Here is a 12938-nt window from a genome sequence, read left to right on the forward strand (position 1 = left end):
AGGCACTGGGACTACAGGAAGCATCTTTGTAAGGAACCCATCTTACAAAGATGGGTTTACCAGTACTCCCATTCTCAGTGTGCCTACGTTCCCTTTGCTGATGCCCTGAAGAGCTGACATATGCCCACTGTTGCTTTAGTCCAGATTTATTGTTTAACCAAGTGTCAAAACCAACTTTAGATGGAGTTGGTTTAAAACCAACTTTAAAATGAGTTGGGTGAAGGGAAAAAAATAGTCCATGAATCCCAGAATAACCTCCAGTTTGGTAATGATTTATCCCGTTCCATTGTTAATTTTGCAATTAAGCAAGAGTACTTTATATGCCTGAATGACCCATGGATTGTATCTTAATCAAATTAATGTGTCTGCAACATTAGACCCATCCAGTGCTCGGCTACTAGAATGACAAATGAGCAAAGTCCATGTTTTCTCCCTCCTTGCTTTTCTTCCCTTCAAACCCTCTGTCATGAAAGGTCAGCTGTGGAAAGGCTGTTGTTTTGATGACTGCCATAAAATCCTATTGGTTAAAAAATGTGAGAAGCCACTCCACCCACCTACAACCCTGGTCAAACCAACTGTAAATGTGTGTGACTCTGGAGTTTGGATGAAAAAAAAAGTGTGGTTAATTCTTGCTAGATACTTCCTGCCGCTGACATTTGGTGCTGCTGCTGTGTAATGAGGTTGAAGCTGTGTAGGTGAGCGCAATGCAAGTGACCTATATTGTATCGCTTTTTGTTCCGACACATCTCAACCACCATTGGGAACATCTGGGAGGGAGAAAAGGGAGACCAGGAACATCGTCTATAATTTGCACGTCCTTGTAGCAACCATCTATAACTTTTGTCAGCTAAGATAAGATAATAATAAAATAAGATAATTAAGATAAAATAAGATAAGATAATAAGATAAGATAAGACATCTGAAAAATACGATGTGTGTTTTTAAGACTATAAATCATAAACAATTGTTATTTGATTTAGAGAAAGGGCCTGTAGTTTGAGTCAGTCACTACTGATCCGTCCTGGAGCTCTGCTCAACAACTTCCTGTGAGGACATCAGGAGCAATTTCCTTGTTCCATCCAATCTGTTTCGAGCAGTAGACAAGGTCATTTAAAACAGCATGTTAACTAGATCAAGTCACGTCCCTGTTTAAAACTTTCTGATGGCTTCCCTCTGTCCTCCTCACCTACATAGAAGTGCCGAGTTCCTCCTATGGCTTCTATTTTTTAATATAGCCTCTTCGTTTCCAGCAATGTGTCTTTTAAAAAATTATCCTGCCATTTCATTGAGAAATTCATACGCATACAATGAGAGATGACCTACTCCTCTCAGCTCCCTCTTAACTTCATGTACACTTCTTTCGTAAGCCTGCCCCCCCCCACTCTCCCGTAGTGGCCACTCTCTTTCCTGCCTCAGAGGCTTCACACAGGCTGTTCCTCCTCCTGCTTGTGCTCTTCTTGGTTCACAGTTATGAAGGTCATCTCTTTAGACATGATTTGTCTCTCCTACCTTGAAGACCCCTTCTGCTATTTCATTGTGGCCTCCTATTTTGCTAATGTTCTGTCCTTCTTAATGTCAGTTTGTGTGCTAGCTAGTCAAGATGCTGTTTGCATCTTTACCTAGTTTGATAGGAACATCATGTTGACTTTCGTAATACTTAAACCCCTTAGCCCTGAAATGGAGAGTATCCATGCCATCATTATTCTGCAGGTAGCCATAAGATTCACACTGATGTTTGCTTTGCACTGAACTTTGAGATGCTAGGATGTCAGCAGGATATGTGAGGGGATTTTTTTGTATGTTTTTTCTTTTCCTCCTCTGTTGAAAGTTCAGGGGCTCATGCATCAGAGTTTAGACATTGCTGCTGCTTTCAACATACCGCAGGCGAGGCTACCTGTACCCCTGCTGAAGCTGTTCTCCTTTGACTGCATTAGTCACTGTCTTTCCCTTACCAAAAAGGCAATCCGCAGAGAACACACAACTCAACCATTGGACACACTTTTAAACAGCATTTTCTTGTCCTCTACACAGGGCAAAGAGGGTAAAGGAAATGTTGGGGAAGGCATATGAAATGTCACTGTTCTCCCAATTCTTTGTCAAAAGGCTGAGGTCTGGTTCTTCCCATCACTTCCTGCTCTGAGATGCCACAGCCTACATTTATTTCACTGTGCTTTCTCAGAACCCATAGCTGTGAGGTTTTGAATTGACGTCTCTTGGGATGTCACAGCTATGCAAATAGTTGCAAGAGCAGGAATGAGCTATGTGTGCTTTCAGGAGAGACAATGATTCTCTCTATAAAACACTGGTTAAAAAAAACAACAACTGTACATTAAATTATATATATAATTAATATATAATATTATAATTATATGATATAATTTATATATGTTATATATAAATTAAATATATTATATATGATAATATTTGTTTTCACAATATTGATTCTGAATAAAGTCAACTGATTATTATTCTGTCACCTTTACTAGTCCTTGTTCTCTTCCTGCTCCAAAATCCATATGTTTGAACCCAGGGTGGAAGAGAGAACCAGTTTCTCTTGGCCCACCTTGTGACAAGGAGTGTTGGTTTAATTTCAAGTGAATTTCAAGAGCATGGACCTCAGCCTGGAGTCTTCATGTCAATTCTCTCTAAGCCTAGATTTTAACTTCTAGAATTATGGTATGTGAAGGGGGGTTAGTGGCAAGCAAATTCAGCCTGCCTTACTGAGCCACAGGTAGCAACCTGGTAGACTGTCTTTGATTAAAACTCTGTCATTGTCTGGCTTTAAAAGCTAGTGCCTTTTCTACTTCCTAAGGAAATAAAACTGGAGAAAGAATGTGAGGTGAGCAGAAAAGAAACAAAGGAATTGCCACTCAGCTACTGGCAAATCATAAAACAACAGTGTAGAACAATTTATTCTGTTCGTTGGGCCTGGAAGGAAATGGTTGAGTTTTTAACCAGGAAGGCAGTTGCTACTGTTGCTACTGTTTTTATAATTGTTACCTTAAAATGTTGGTGGTTCCCTTGACTCTGAAGAAGTTATGTGGTGGATAGCAGACATGGAAGGTCAGCCAGCCAAGTGCCAGCCTGGGTAGATGATGAGAATGGTAACTTTAGAAGGGGGGAATAGAACTGCCCAGCTGGCTTTCCAGCTGTTTCTCTCCATTCGAGCCTGCCAGCAGGGCTGGGCTTTGAAACCCGTTGCCTTTGTTTTTTATGGTTCTACCAAGGTTCTCAAGCTGAGAAAGACACTTCCTGCTGTATGCAACAGTCCTCTTTCGAGATTTCCGCTCTCTTAGAGGAGGTCCTAGCGTAGAAACACAAAGTTAGCCCATTTGAGTTGCAGAGTGGAGATGATGAGCCAGTGTTGTCACACCCCACAGTGTGAGCACAGCCAGTTCCATCACCTGTCTGTTATACTGTTCCTTCACAGGACAGTAGAGAAGAAAGGGTGCCGGCATCAGAGAGGCTGCAGAAGAGACTGCCTAAGAAAATCACAGAATGCCTTCCACAGGACAACAACCTGTGTTGCCTGAGCAAGGGAACTTCATGATAGGAGGGTGTGTGGAGGGGGTCGAAAGTCAGGTGATCAGCTCTCTTAAGGGTGAATTTGCATGTAAAGGAGCCTCAGGTTGCTGTTCGTGTAAATAGATATACTGTCTGAGCAAGAAATGAAATTGTAGTTTCTAGTGTGTGCTAATGTGCCATTTTTGAATAAACCTAAAAGCCCAGGGGAAGAATCCCATTTTTCAAACATGTAGGATTTTGTTTTGTTTTGCTTTTTGTTGAAAGTGATCTTTTCAGCACAAGGACAGAAGCATGGGAGTAGCAGTTGAGGAGCTGGAACTGTGTTAATTAATTTCTGATAGAAGATCGATGCCCTGCTGTTGTTATCAGACTCTTCAGCAAAGAAACTGGACTATTAAGTGATAAAATGAAACTGAAGAAGTGGCATGTGACAGTTGATGATGGTGCCCTGAGAGCACCTTACCGAGTGATGGAGTATCGGAAGACATGGAATGGTAGCTGAGGTCAGGGACCATTGCCCGGAAGGGTAGCAGCTGAAGTGAATTCTAGGCAGAATCAGGGGAGTGCTCCAGGGAGAGAAAAGAATCAATGTGTCAGAGCCCCAGGGAACACAGATAGGTGGAGTACTTGGAGGAAGTTGGGTTGGTCTGGAGTAACAGAGTTGGTAGGGTTAGGAAAGCAGGAGGGAGAATCCATCTCGTGAGCCCTTGAGAAGCCACATTGGGGGATTAGCCTCCAACCTAGAACTACTTAGTGTTTTGTTCAAGGGGTGATCACTGATAACAATGGGGCTGTGGGGCCTGTCTAGACACAGGTCAACTAAGAGAGGAAAGTAGCCTGGAATCAGACAACCATGATGGTCAAGGTGGGAACAGAAGATATTAGGAGATGCTTAGGCAGCCCACTGACAGATCTTGGCAGTAGGGCAGTGGGGTAGATGTCACGTGCTTTAGCAGGAAGGAACCTTTGAGGTTGATAACCAGGAATTTGATGTGGGTACAGGGTGCTATTCAGAGAGGCAGGAAACCCAGCAGAGAGGCAGCAGCTATTGGGAGACAGGTATGAGTTCAGTGTGGACATAAAGATTTGGGGGTTTGGTCCTATACATCATTGTTTCTCAAAATATTTGCCAGGTGCCGCCTGGATCACACCCACCTATGGTACTCAATAAAGAGTTGCCAGGGAAGAGTTTCATAATGGCTAAACAGTTTGTAAGTATTTTATCTATGAAATGTGCACAGAGAATATAAGATCTGACATTCTTTCATAAAAAGCAACCAGGATTAAAGGTTTCTGGTGAGGAACGTGCAGACAATGCTGGAGAAATGGGAGAGACTTTTTGTCTTTCTCCTCTGGTCTCTTGTTTCTGGGACTATGAGGTCCCATACTCCTTTGTGGCCAGCATGAGATAATTTTGTTTGTATTGCTTTTCTTTGGGAGGGGGCGGTGCAGTACAAATGAGGCCCCACCCACTCTTTGTCTTTTTTCTTTTTAGTATAATTCAAGAGGAGGGAAAAGCTTTCATCGAAAGACCAGATGTCTTTTGCTGTGGTCTTTTTTGTGGTCGTTTCATTTTATTTTAATAAAAAAAAAATTCTCTTGCAGATGAAGCTCATTTAAACACAATGGCAAAGCCACAGAAGGCTCTCCTCAGAGGAGCTTCAAACTGGCTTGGACTCATTCAGGGAGACCAAACAAGGAGATGTCCTGTCCCTCTGGTTGTCCCTTTTCAGGGGCCAGAGCAGCTGCATTTCAGATGCAAATAGAGATGGAGGGTGGGCGGGGGTGGGGCCAATGGCTCTGCTCAGGAAGCTGGTGTGCAGGTGTTGAGGATTCCAGAATCACTCCAACAACAGGCTTTGGGAACACAGAGCCCACAAAGAGGCCTGAGCGTCGGCTTGGAGGGCTCAAGTGGGCCCGCAGCTGCACTGGGCATTCCTGTTTGTGGTCATCAATGGGCCTTGTATTGAAAATATGAGAGGGAGCAACTGGCACTTTCAGAGAAAGGAAATGCCTTGGAAACGGAATGAACGCTAGGCTGCAGGGGCTTCCCCTTGTAGCTGTTCATTAGTTAAACTCACGCCCAAGCACAAAATAGATATTTGAAATATGATATCACGGCATCTGAAGTCTGGAAGGAATCCAGAGGATCATCAAGTCCACCTGTCCCTAGAGATGCAAAAGGCCTCTCCAAGGGTCAGTGACTTGCCCCAGGCCACATCTTGTGTCAGAGAGAGAGAGAGAGAGAGAGAGAGAGAGAGAGAGAGAGAGAGAGAACACAGGAGGCGATGATGGCATGCACCGGGCCCTCTCTGCTCTACACATTATATTTTTGCATGTAGTATGTTTTTGTACAATTTACAAGGAAAACTATGAGATTATCTTCATAATTTCTTTCTCTTTTAATATGGGGAAATTGAGACTAGTTAGCTTATAAATTATCCTAAATCAAAAAGTGAATGAAGAAGCCAGGATTTGAATCTGTGTATATATTTGTATGTATGTATATTATTTTCCTCCAAAATCCATCTCTTTTGTTATGCTTTATTCCTGACTCTTAGGCAAGTGGTGTTTTCTCTCAAAATGACACGCATCTGTACATAGGCAAATATTGTTTCTTTTCCCATATGTGTAAAATGTACTAACCTACATTTAATGCTGAAATGTGGAACATTTGTCTTCAAATATATACATTAAAGTATTCAAATACAGCATAAACTAGTTATGACTGTAGAGATCCCTTTCACATAATTTGCATCTAATAACTGCTTGGAATTTAGTTGTCCTTTTTTATTTGAAAGGCTACTGTTTCTTAGAGATAGAACCTGATGTCCACTGGCCTTTTATTTTTATGGATCTTATATGTTTACTTTGTACCTACACTCTTGAGGCACATTTGCAAAACCTGTCTTAATGCATCTTGGCAGGACTAGAAAGGATGTTGTAAGCAAAGCCCTCAGTGCTATCCTATAAATAAGAAAAGTGAGGGCCAGAGAAGATCATAGTTTTCCCAGAGAAAACTATGCTCAGGTCTTCTCACTACAGAAGCTGTTCAGTGACAGGCAGTCTGATACTAGAGCCTGAGAGACGAGAGCCATTGACATTGCTGAAACAAAGATGCTGTCTTCTGACATGTAGTACTATGTATGGTCTGCAGACAGACAGGCTGAGGCATGTGTATGTGTGTGTGTGCGTGTGTGTGTGTGTGCTTGTGTGTATGGGGGAGGGGTGCTAGGAGAGGGAGGGGACAGGAGAGAGAGAGAAAGAGAAACAGCACTTGTGGGTGGCACCTCAAGTGTGGGTGGTACTGGAAGGGAAGAGACGGTTGTGGAACGGTGACCTAGAAGAGGTGAGACTGTGGGTGGCTTTCTTTGGGCAGATATATCACCCTCTGCCTGCCTGAAGGCTGTGGACATTCTTGGGTGAGTGGCTTCAAAAGAGCACCCAGTGGGTAGAGGACAGCCATGATTATGCTGAGGTCCTGTAGGGTCCTGTCCTAGTGGCCCTGCTTGACTCTGGACACTGGTTTGGGCAGTTTTGTGACTTTAACCTGAGTTTCTAAGAACAGCCTTTGTTGTGTAGGTGGACCCACAACCCTTCCTTAGCAAAACTAACCCAGCAGTATCCCCTGCTGATTATTGAGGCAGCAGTGTGACCTATCTGTCTGGAAAACAATATGGCAGATCTGAGACTACAATGCTTGGGTGCTGTTGAGATCACACACCGCGTTATGGATAGAACACTGGGGGTCATAGAACATAGAGTAAAATAGGCTTTATGACTCCGTGTCTGCCTTTGACAATTCACATTTTCAACAAATATTTGTTGAGTGGGTTTCCAAGGATCTCTCAGTCCATGGGAAAGAAAGGCATAATCAAACCAGCACAGCAGGGGGCCCGATGGGAGAGAGAATGCAAGTGAAATGTAATGGATGGAAAGTTTTGCCTGAGAAGTGCACACCTGAGAGAAGAAGTGGTGTATTGGAATATTCAGAAGTGGGAAGGGTGTAGTGTGGTGTGGGACTTGGAGGGCTGGCTGGACTCTAAGGTGTGCCACTGTATGTATGAGGTTGTGGGGTGGGGTCAGCAGGCCAAACCAGTGGGTACAGAGGTGTTTTATGATGGAAAGTCTGGATCTGGACCATCCTGTGAGAACAGGAGGGGGTTCGGAGGATGGCAAACTGAAGCATGGCAAGATTATAAATCAAATTTGAATGTATTGTTCCTTCCACAATCTGAAAAACAGGTGAGGGAGAGAGGGAGACCAGGAGGCAGGGAGTTAAGTGAGAAGAGGGGAGAAACAGTCATGATGGGTGGTGATGGTAACTTGTCAACATCACTGTAGAGGGGAAAGGTAAAAGATATGAGAAATCCTGGAACTGGTGTTCATCTGGACATCGGGGTGACTGACAATCCAGGAGAAACATGGGTCCAAAAGATGGTTTCTAGCTTGGGTAACTAGGTAGATGGTGGCACAGTTAACTAGCAGAGGAGCTGAATGTGGTTAGGTGAGAAGATACCTTGTGCTCATAGGCAGACATGCTGCTTGCCCAATGCTTAGGGATGTCAAAGTGTAACCATGCGTGAAAGAGACAGTCTGGAGCCTAGTAGATACACACTAGTTGAGGATACAAGATGTACTTAAAAATCCAATCCATCCATAGTGATATTCAAGTGTTCAATACCTATCTAACCGACCCTAGAGAACAGAGTATGCTCAGTGTTCGAACTGAGAGGCATATAGGAAGAATACTACGAAATAAGGCAGACTACATAAGGAAGCACCCAGGCTTCAGTCTGTGTGGTGTCAGAGGTACAATAAGTAGCAGATCAGATCTCTTTGTGTTGACGCTTGTTGCGAGATACAGTGTGCACTCATTTCCTCTTCGCCCCCACCTGCTTCCCACTATCAGTACCTCCTTGCCTTAGTCACTGAACAGAGTCATCTTTGAGGCGATTCTGGCCACCTTTCCCTCCAACAGAGTGTACAGTTTGAGAAGGAACGACAGGGCATAAGTTTTATCATATGCTGGCTGACTGGAAACATGAAAAAAAGGTATCTGGGTTCTAATTCACGTATTGCTCTTGAATTCCCAGAAGTTGGTGTCCATGATTCTTGGACAATAAGGGAGGAGAAATGTGATGGGGATTGAATCTGTCTTGTGAGCTCAGCCAATGCAGAACTTGTTGACATCCATTCCCCTTCACACTGGTCATAGACAATGACATCCTCAGTGGGGTTAAGACTTTTCGCAAGGCAATATGTATGTATGGCTGTCAAATTTCAAAGACTAGTGTTGTATAATCCTTCTTCGGCTCCTTTTTTTTTTTTTTTTTTTGAGTTTCTTATTTTTCCACAATATTTGAATTTTATTTTATTTTTTTTTTTAATTTTTTTATTGGATGTTTTATTTACATTTCATATGTTGTCCCCTTACCCCATCCCCCACCCACCCAGGAACCCCCAATCCCCTCACACCTCCTCCTTCTTCTTTGTGGATGTAACCTCTATCTACCCCCCCACTCCCACCTCCCCACCCTCAAAACTCCCACCCCCTGGGGCGTCCAGCCTTCATGAGGTCAAGGATCTCATCTTCCACCTGTGCCCAGCAGGGCCCTTCACTCTTATATATTCAGCTAAGGCCCTGGATCCCTCCATAAGTGCTCCCAGGCTGGTGGTTTAGACCCTGGGAGCTGTGGTTGGTTGGTATTGTTGCTCTCCTCATGGGGCCACAAATCCTTTCAGCTCCTTCAGTCTTCACTCTAACTCTTCCATTGAGAACCCCATGATCACTTCAATGGCTAGTTGTGAGCATCTGCCTCTGAATATGTCAGACTCTTGAAGACCTCTGAGGAGACATCCATATCAGGCTCTTATCAGCATGCACTTCCTGACTTCCACATCAGCATCTACCTTTGGTGACTGCACATGGGATGGATACTCAGGTGGAAAGGTCTTCAGACGGCCCCTCCTTCAGTTTTTGTCCCTCGCTTTGTCTCCATATTTGCTCCCTTGAGTATTTTGTTGCTCCTTCTAAGAAGGACCGAATCACCCCCACTTGGTCTTCCTTCTTTATGGACTTCATGTGGCCTGTGAGTTGCATCTTGGGCATTTTAAGGTTCTGGGCTAATATCCAATAATCAGTGAGTGAATACCATGTGTGTTCTTTTGTGATTGGCTTACCTCACTCAGTATGATAATTTCTAGTTCCATCCATTTACCTAGGAACCTCTCAAATTCATTGTTTTTAATAGCTGAGTAATACTCCATTGTGTAAATATACCACATTTTTTTAATCCATTCCTCAGTTGAAGGACATCTGGGTTCTTTCCAGCTCCTGGCTATTATAAATAAGGCTGCTATGAACATAGTTGAGCATATGTCCTTATTATATGTTCGAGCACCTTCTGGGTATATGCCTAGGAGTGGTATAGCTGGATCCTCGGGTAATGCTATGTCCAATTTTCTGAGGAACCGCCACACTGATTTCCAAAGTGGTTGCACCATCTTGCAGTCCCACCAACAATGGAGGAGTGTTCCTCTTTCTCCACACCCTCGCCAGCATCTACTATCACCTGAGTTTTTAATCTTAGCCATTCTGACTGGTGTGAGATGGAATCTCAGGGTTGTTTTGATTTGCATTTCCCTGACGACTAAGGATGCCGAGCATTTCTTTAGGTGCTTCTCGGCCATTCGAGTTTCTTCTGTTGAAAATTCTTTGTTAAGCTCTATACCCCATTTTTTAATAGGGTAATTTGGTTGCCTGGAGTCTAATTTCTTGAGTTCTTTGTATATATTGGATATTAGCCCTCTATCAGATGAAGGATTGGTAAAGATCTTTTCCCAATTTGTTGGTTGTCGTTTTGTCCTATTGACAGTGTCCTTTGCCTTACAGAAACTGCAATTTTATGAAGTCCCATTTGTCAATTCTCGATCTTAGAGCATATGTCATTGGAGTTCTGTTCAGGAACTTTTCCCCTGTGCCCAAGTATTCGAGGCTTTTCCCCACCTTCTCTTCTATTAGTTTCAGTGTATCTGGTTTTATGTGGAGGTCCTTTATCCACTTAGATTTGAGCTTTGTACAAGGGGATAAGAATGGATCAATTTTCATTCTTCTACATGTTGTCCTCCAGTTGAACCAGCACCATTTGTTGAAAATGCTGTCCTTTTTCCACTGGACAGTTTTAGCTCCTTTGTCAAAGATCAAGTGACCATAGGAGTGTGGGTTCATTTCTGGGTCTTCAATTCTATTCCATTGATCTTCCTGCCTGTCTCTGTACCAATACCAGGTAGTTTTTATCACTATTGCTCTGTAGTACAGCTTGAGGTCAGGGATGGTGATTCCTCCCGAAGTTCTTTTATTGTTGAGAATAGTTTTCGCTATCCTAGGTTTTTTGTTATTCCATATGAATTTGAGAATTTCCTTTTCTAACTCTGTGAAGAATTGAGTTGGGATTTTAATGGGGTTTGCATTGAATCTGTAGATTGCTTTTGGCAAGATGGCCATTTTTATTATATTAATCCTGCCAATCCATGAGCATGGGAGATCTTTCCATCTTCTGAGATCTTCTTCAATTTCTTTCTTCAGAGACTTGAAGTTCTTGTCATACAGGTCTTTCACTTGCTTGGTTAGATTCACACCAAGGTATTTTATATTATTTGCAACTATTGTGAAGGGTGTCATTTCCCTAATTTCTTTTTCAGTCTGTTTATCTTTCATGTAGAGGAAGGCTACTGATTTGTTTGAGTTGATTTTATAACCAGCCACTTTGCTGAAGTTGTTTATCAGGTTTAGGAGTTCTCTGGTGGAAGTTTGGGGGTCACTTAAGTATACTATCATATCATCTGCAAATAGCGATATTTTGACTTCTTCCTTTCCTATTTGTATCCCTTTGACTTCTTTTTGTTGTCTAATTGCTCTGGCTAAGACTTCCAGTACTATATTGAATAGGTAGGGGGAGAGTGGGCAGCCTTGTCTAGTCCCTGATCTTAGTGGGATTGCTTCAAGTTTCTCTCCATTTAGCTTGATGTTGGCTACTGGTTTGCTGTAAATTGCTTTTACTATGTTTAGGTAGGGGCCTTGAATTCCTGATCTTTCCAAGACTTTTATCATGAAGGGATGTTGAATTTTGTCAAATGCTTTCTCAGCATCTAGTGAGATAATCATATGGTTTTTTTCTTTAAGTTTGTTTATATAGTGGATTACATTGATGGATTTCCGAATATTGAACCATCCCTGCATTCCTGGGATAAAACCTACTTGATCATGATGGATGATTGTTTTGATGTGGTCTTGGATTCGGTTTGCTAGAATTTTATTGAGTATTTTTGCATCGATGTTCATAAGGGAGATTGGTCTGAAGTTCTCTTTCTTTGTTGGGTCCTTGTGGGGTTTGGGAATGAGTGTAATTGTAGCTTCATAGAACGAATTGGGTAGTGTTCCTTCTGTCTCTATTTTGTGGAATAGTTTGAAGAGAATTGGTATTAGGTCTTCCTTGAAGGTCTGATAGAATTCAGCACTAAAACCATCTGGTCCTGGGCTTTTTTTAGTGGGGAGACTTTTGATGACTGCTGCTATTTCCTGAGGGGTTATGGGACTATTTAGATGGTTTATCTGCTCCTGGTTTAATTTTGGTACCTGGTATCTGTCTAGGAAATTGTCCATTTCATCCAGGTTTTCCAGTTTTGTTGAGTATAGGCCTTTGTAGTAGGATCTGATGATTTTTTTAATTTCTTCCGTTTCTGTTGTTATGTCTCCCTTTTCAGTTCTGATTTTATTAATTTGGATACTCTCTCTGTGCCCTCTGGTTAATCTGGCTAACGGTTTATCTATCTTGTTGATTTTCTCAAAGAACCAACTCCTGGTTTTATTGATATTTTGTATTGTTCTTTCAGTTTCTATTTGGTTGATTTCAGCCCTGAGTTTGATTATTTCCTGCCTTCTACTCCTCCTGGGTGTATTTGCTTCTTTTTGTTCTAGGGCTTTTAGTTGTGCAGTCAACTTGTTAGTGTGTGCTCTTTCCAGTTTCTTTTTGTAGGCACTTAGAGCTATGAGTTTTCCTCTTAGCACTGCCTTCATGGAGTCCCACAAGTTTTGGTATGATGTGTCCTCATTTTCATTGAAATCTAAAAAGTCTTTAATTTCTTTCTTTATTTCTTCCTTGACCAAGTCATCATTGAGTAGAGAGTTGTTCAGTTTCCATGTGCACATGGGTTTTCCATTGGTTTTGTCATTATTAAAGACCAGTCTTATTCCATGGTGATCTGATAAGAGGCAAGGGATTATTTCAATCTTTTTGTATCTGTAGAGACTTGTTTTGTGACCAATTATATGGTCTATTTTGGAGAAGGTACCATGAGGTGCTGAGAAAAAGGTATATTCTTTTGTTTTAGGATGAAATGTTCTATAGATG

The 12938-nt window shown here is 42.3% G+C and overlaps 1 long non-coding RNA gene across 1 annotated transcript in view; it reads left to right on the plus strand.

The window, feature by feature from the left end:
* Nucleotides 1-602: 602 nt before the first annotated feature.
* Nucleotides 603-12938, plus strand: part of LOC114635201 — a 43041-nt gene continuing 30705 nt past the window's right edge. Inside the window, exon 1 of the long non-coding RNA XR_003713432.1 lies at nt 603-695. This is a non-coding gene — a long non-coding RNA (uncharacterized LOC114635201). The remainder of the gene's footprint in view (nt 696-12938) is intronic.

This window comes from Grammomys surdaster, unplaced genomic scaffold (genome assembly GCF_004785775.1).
Source record: "Grammomys surdaster isolate TR1022 unplaced genomic scaffold, NIH_TR_1.0 1166, whole genome shotgun sequence".
Classification (NCBI taxonomy): Eukaryota; Metazoa; Chordata; class Mammalia; order Rodentia; family Muridae; genus Grammomys; species Grammomys surdaster.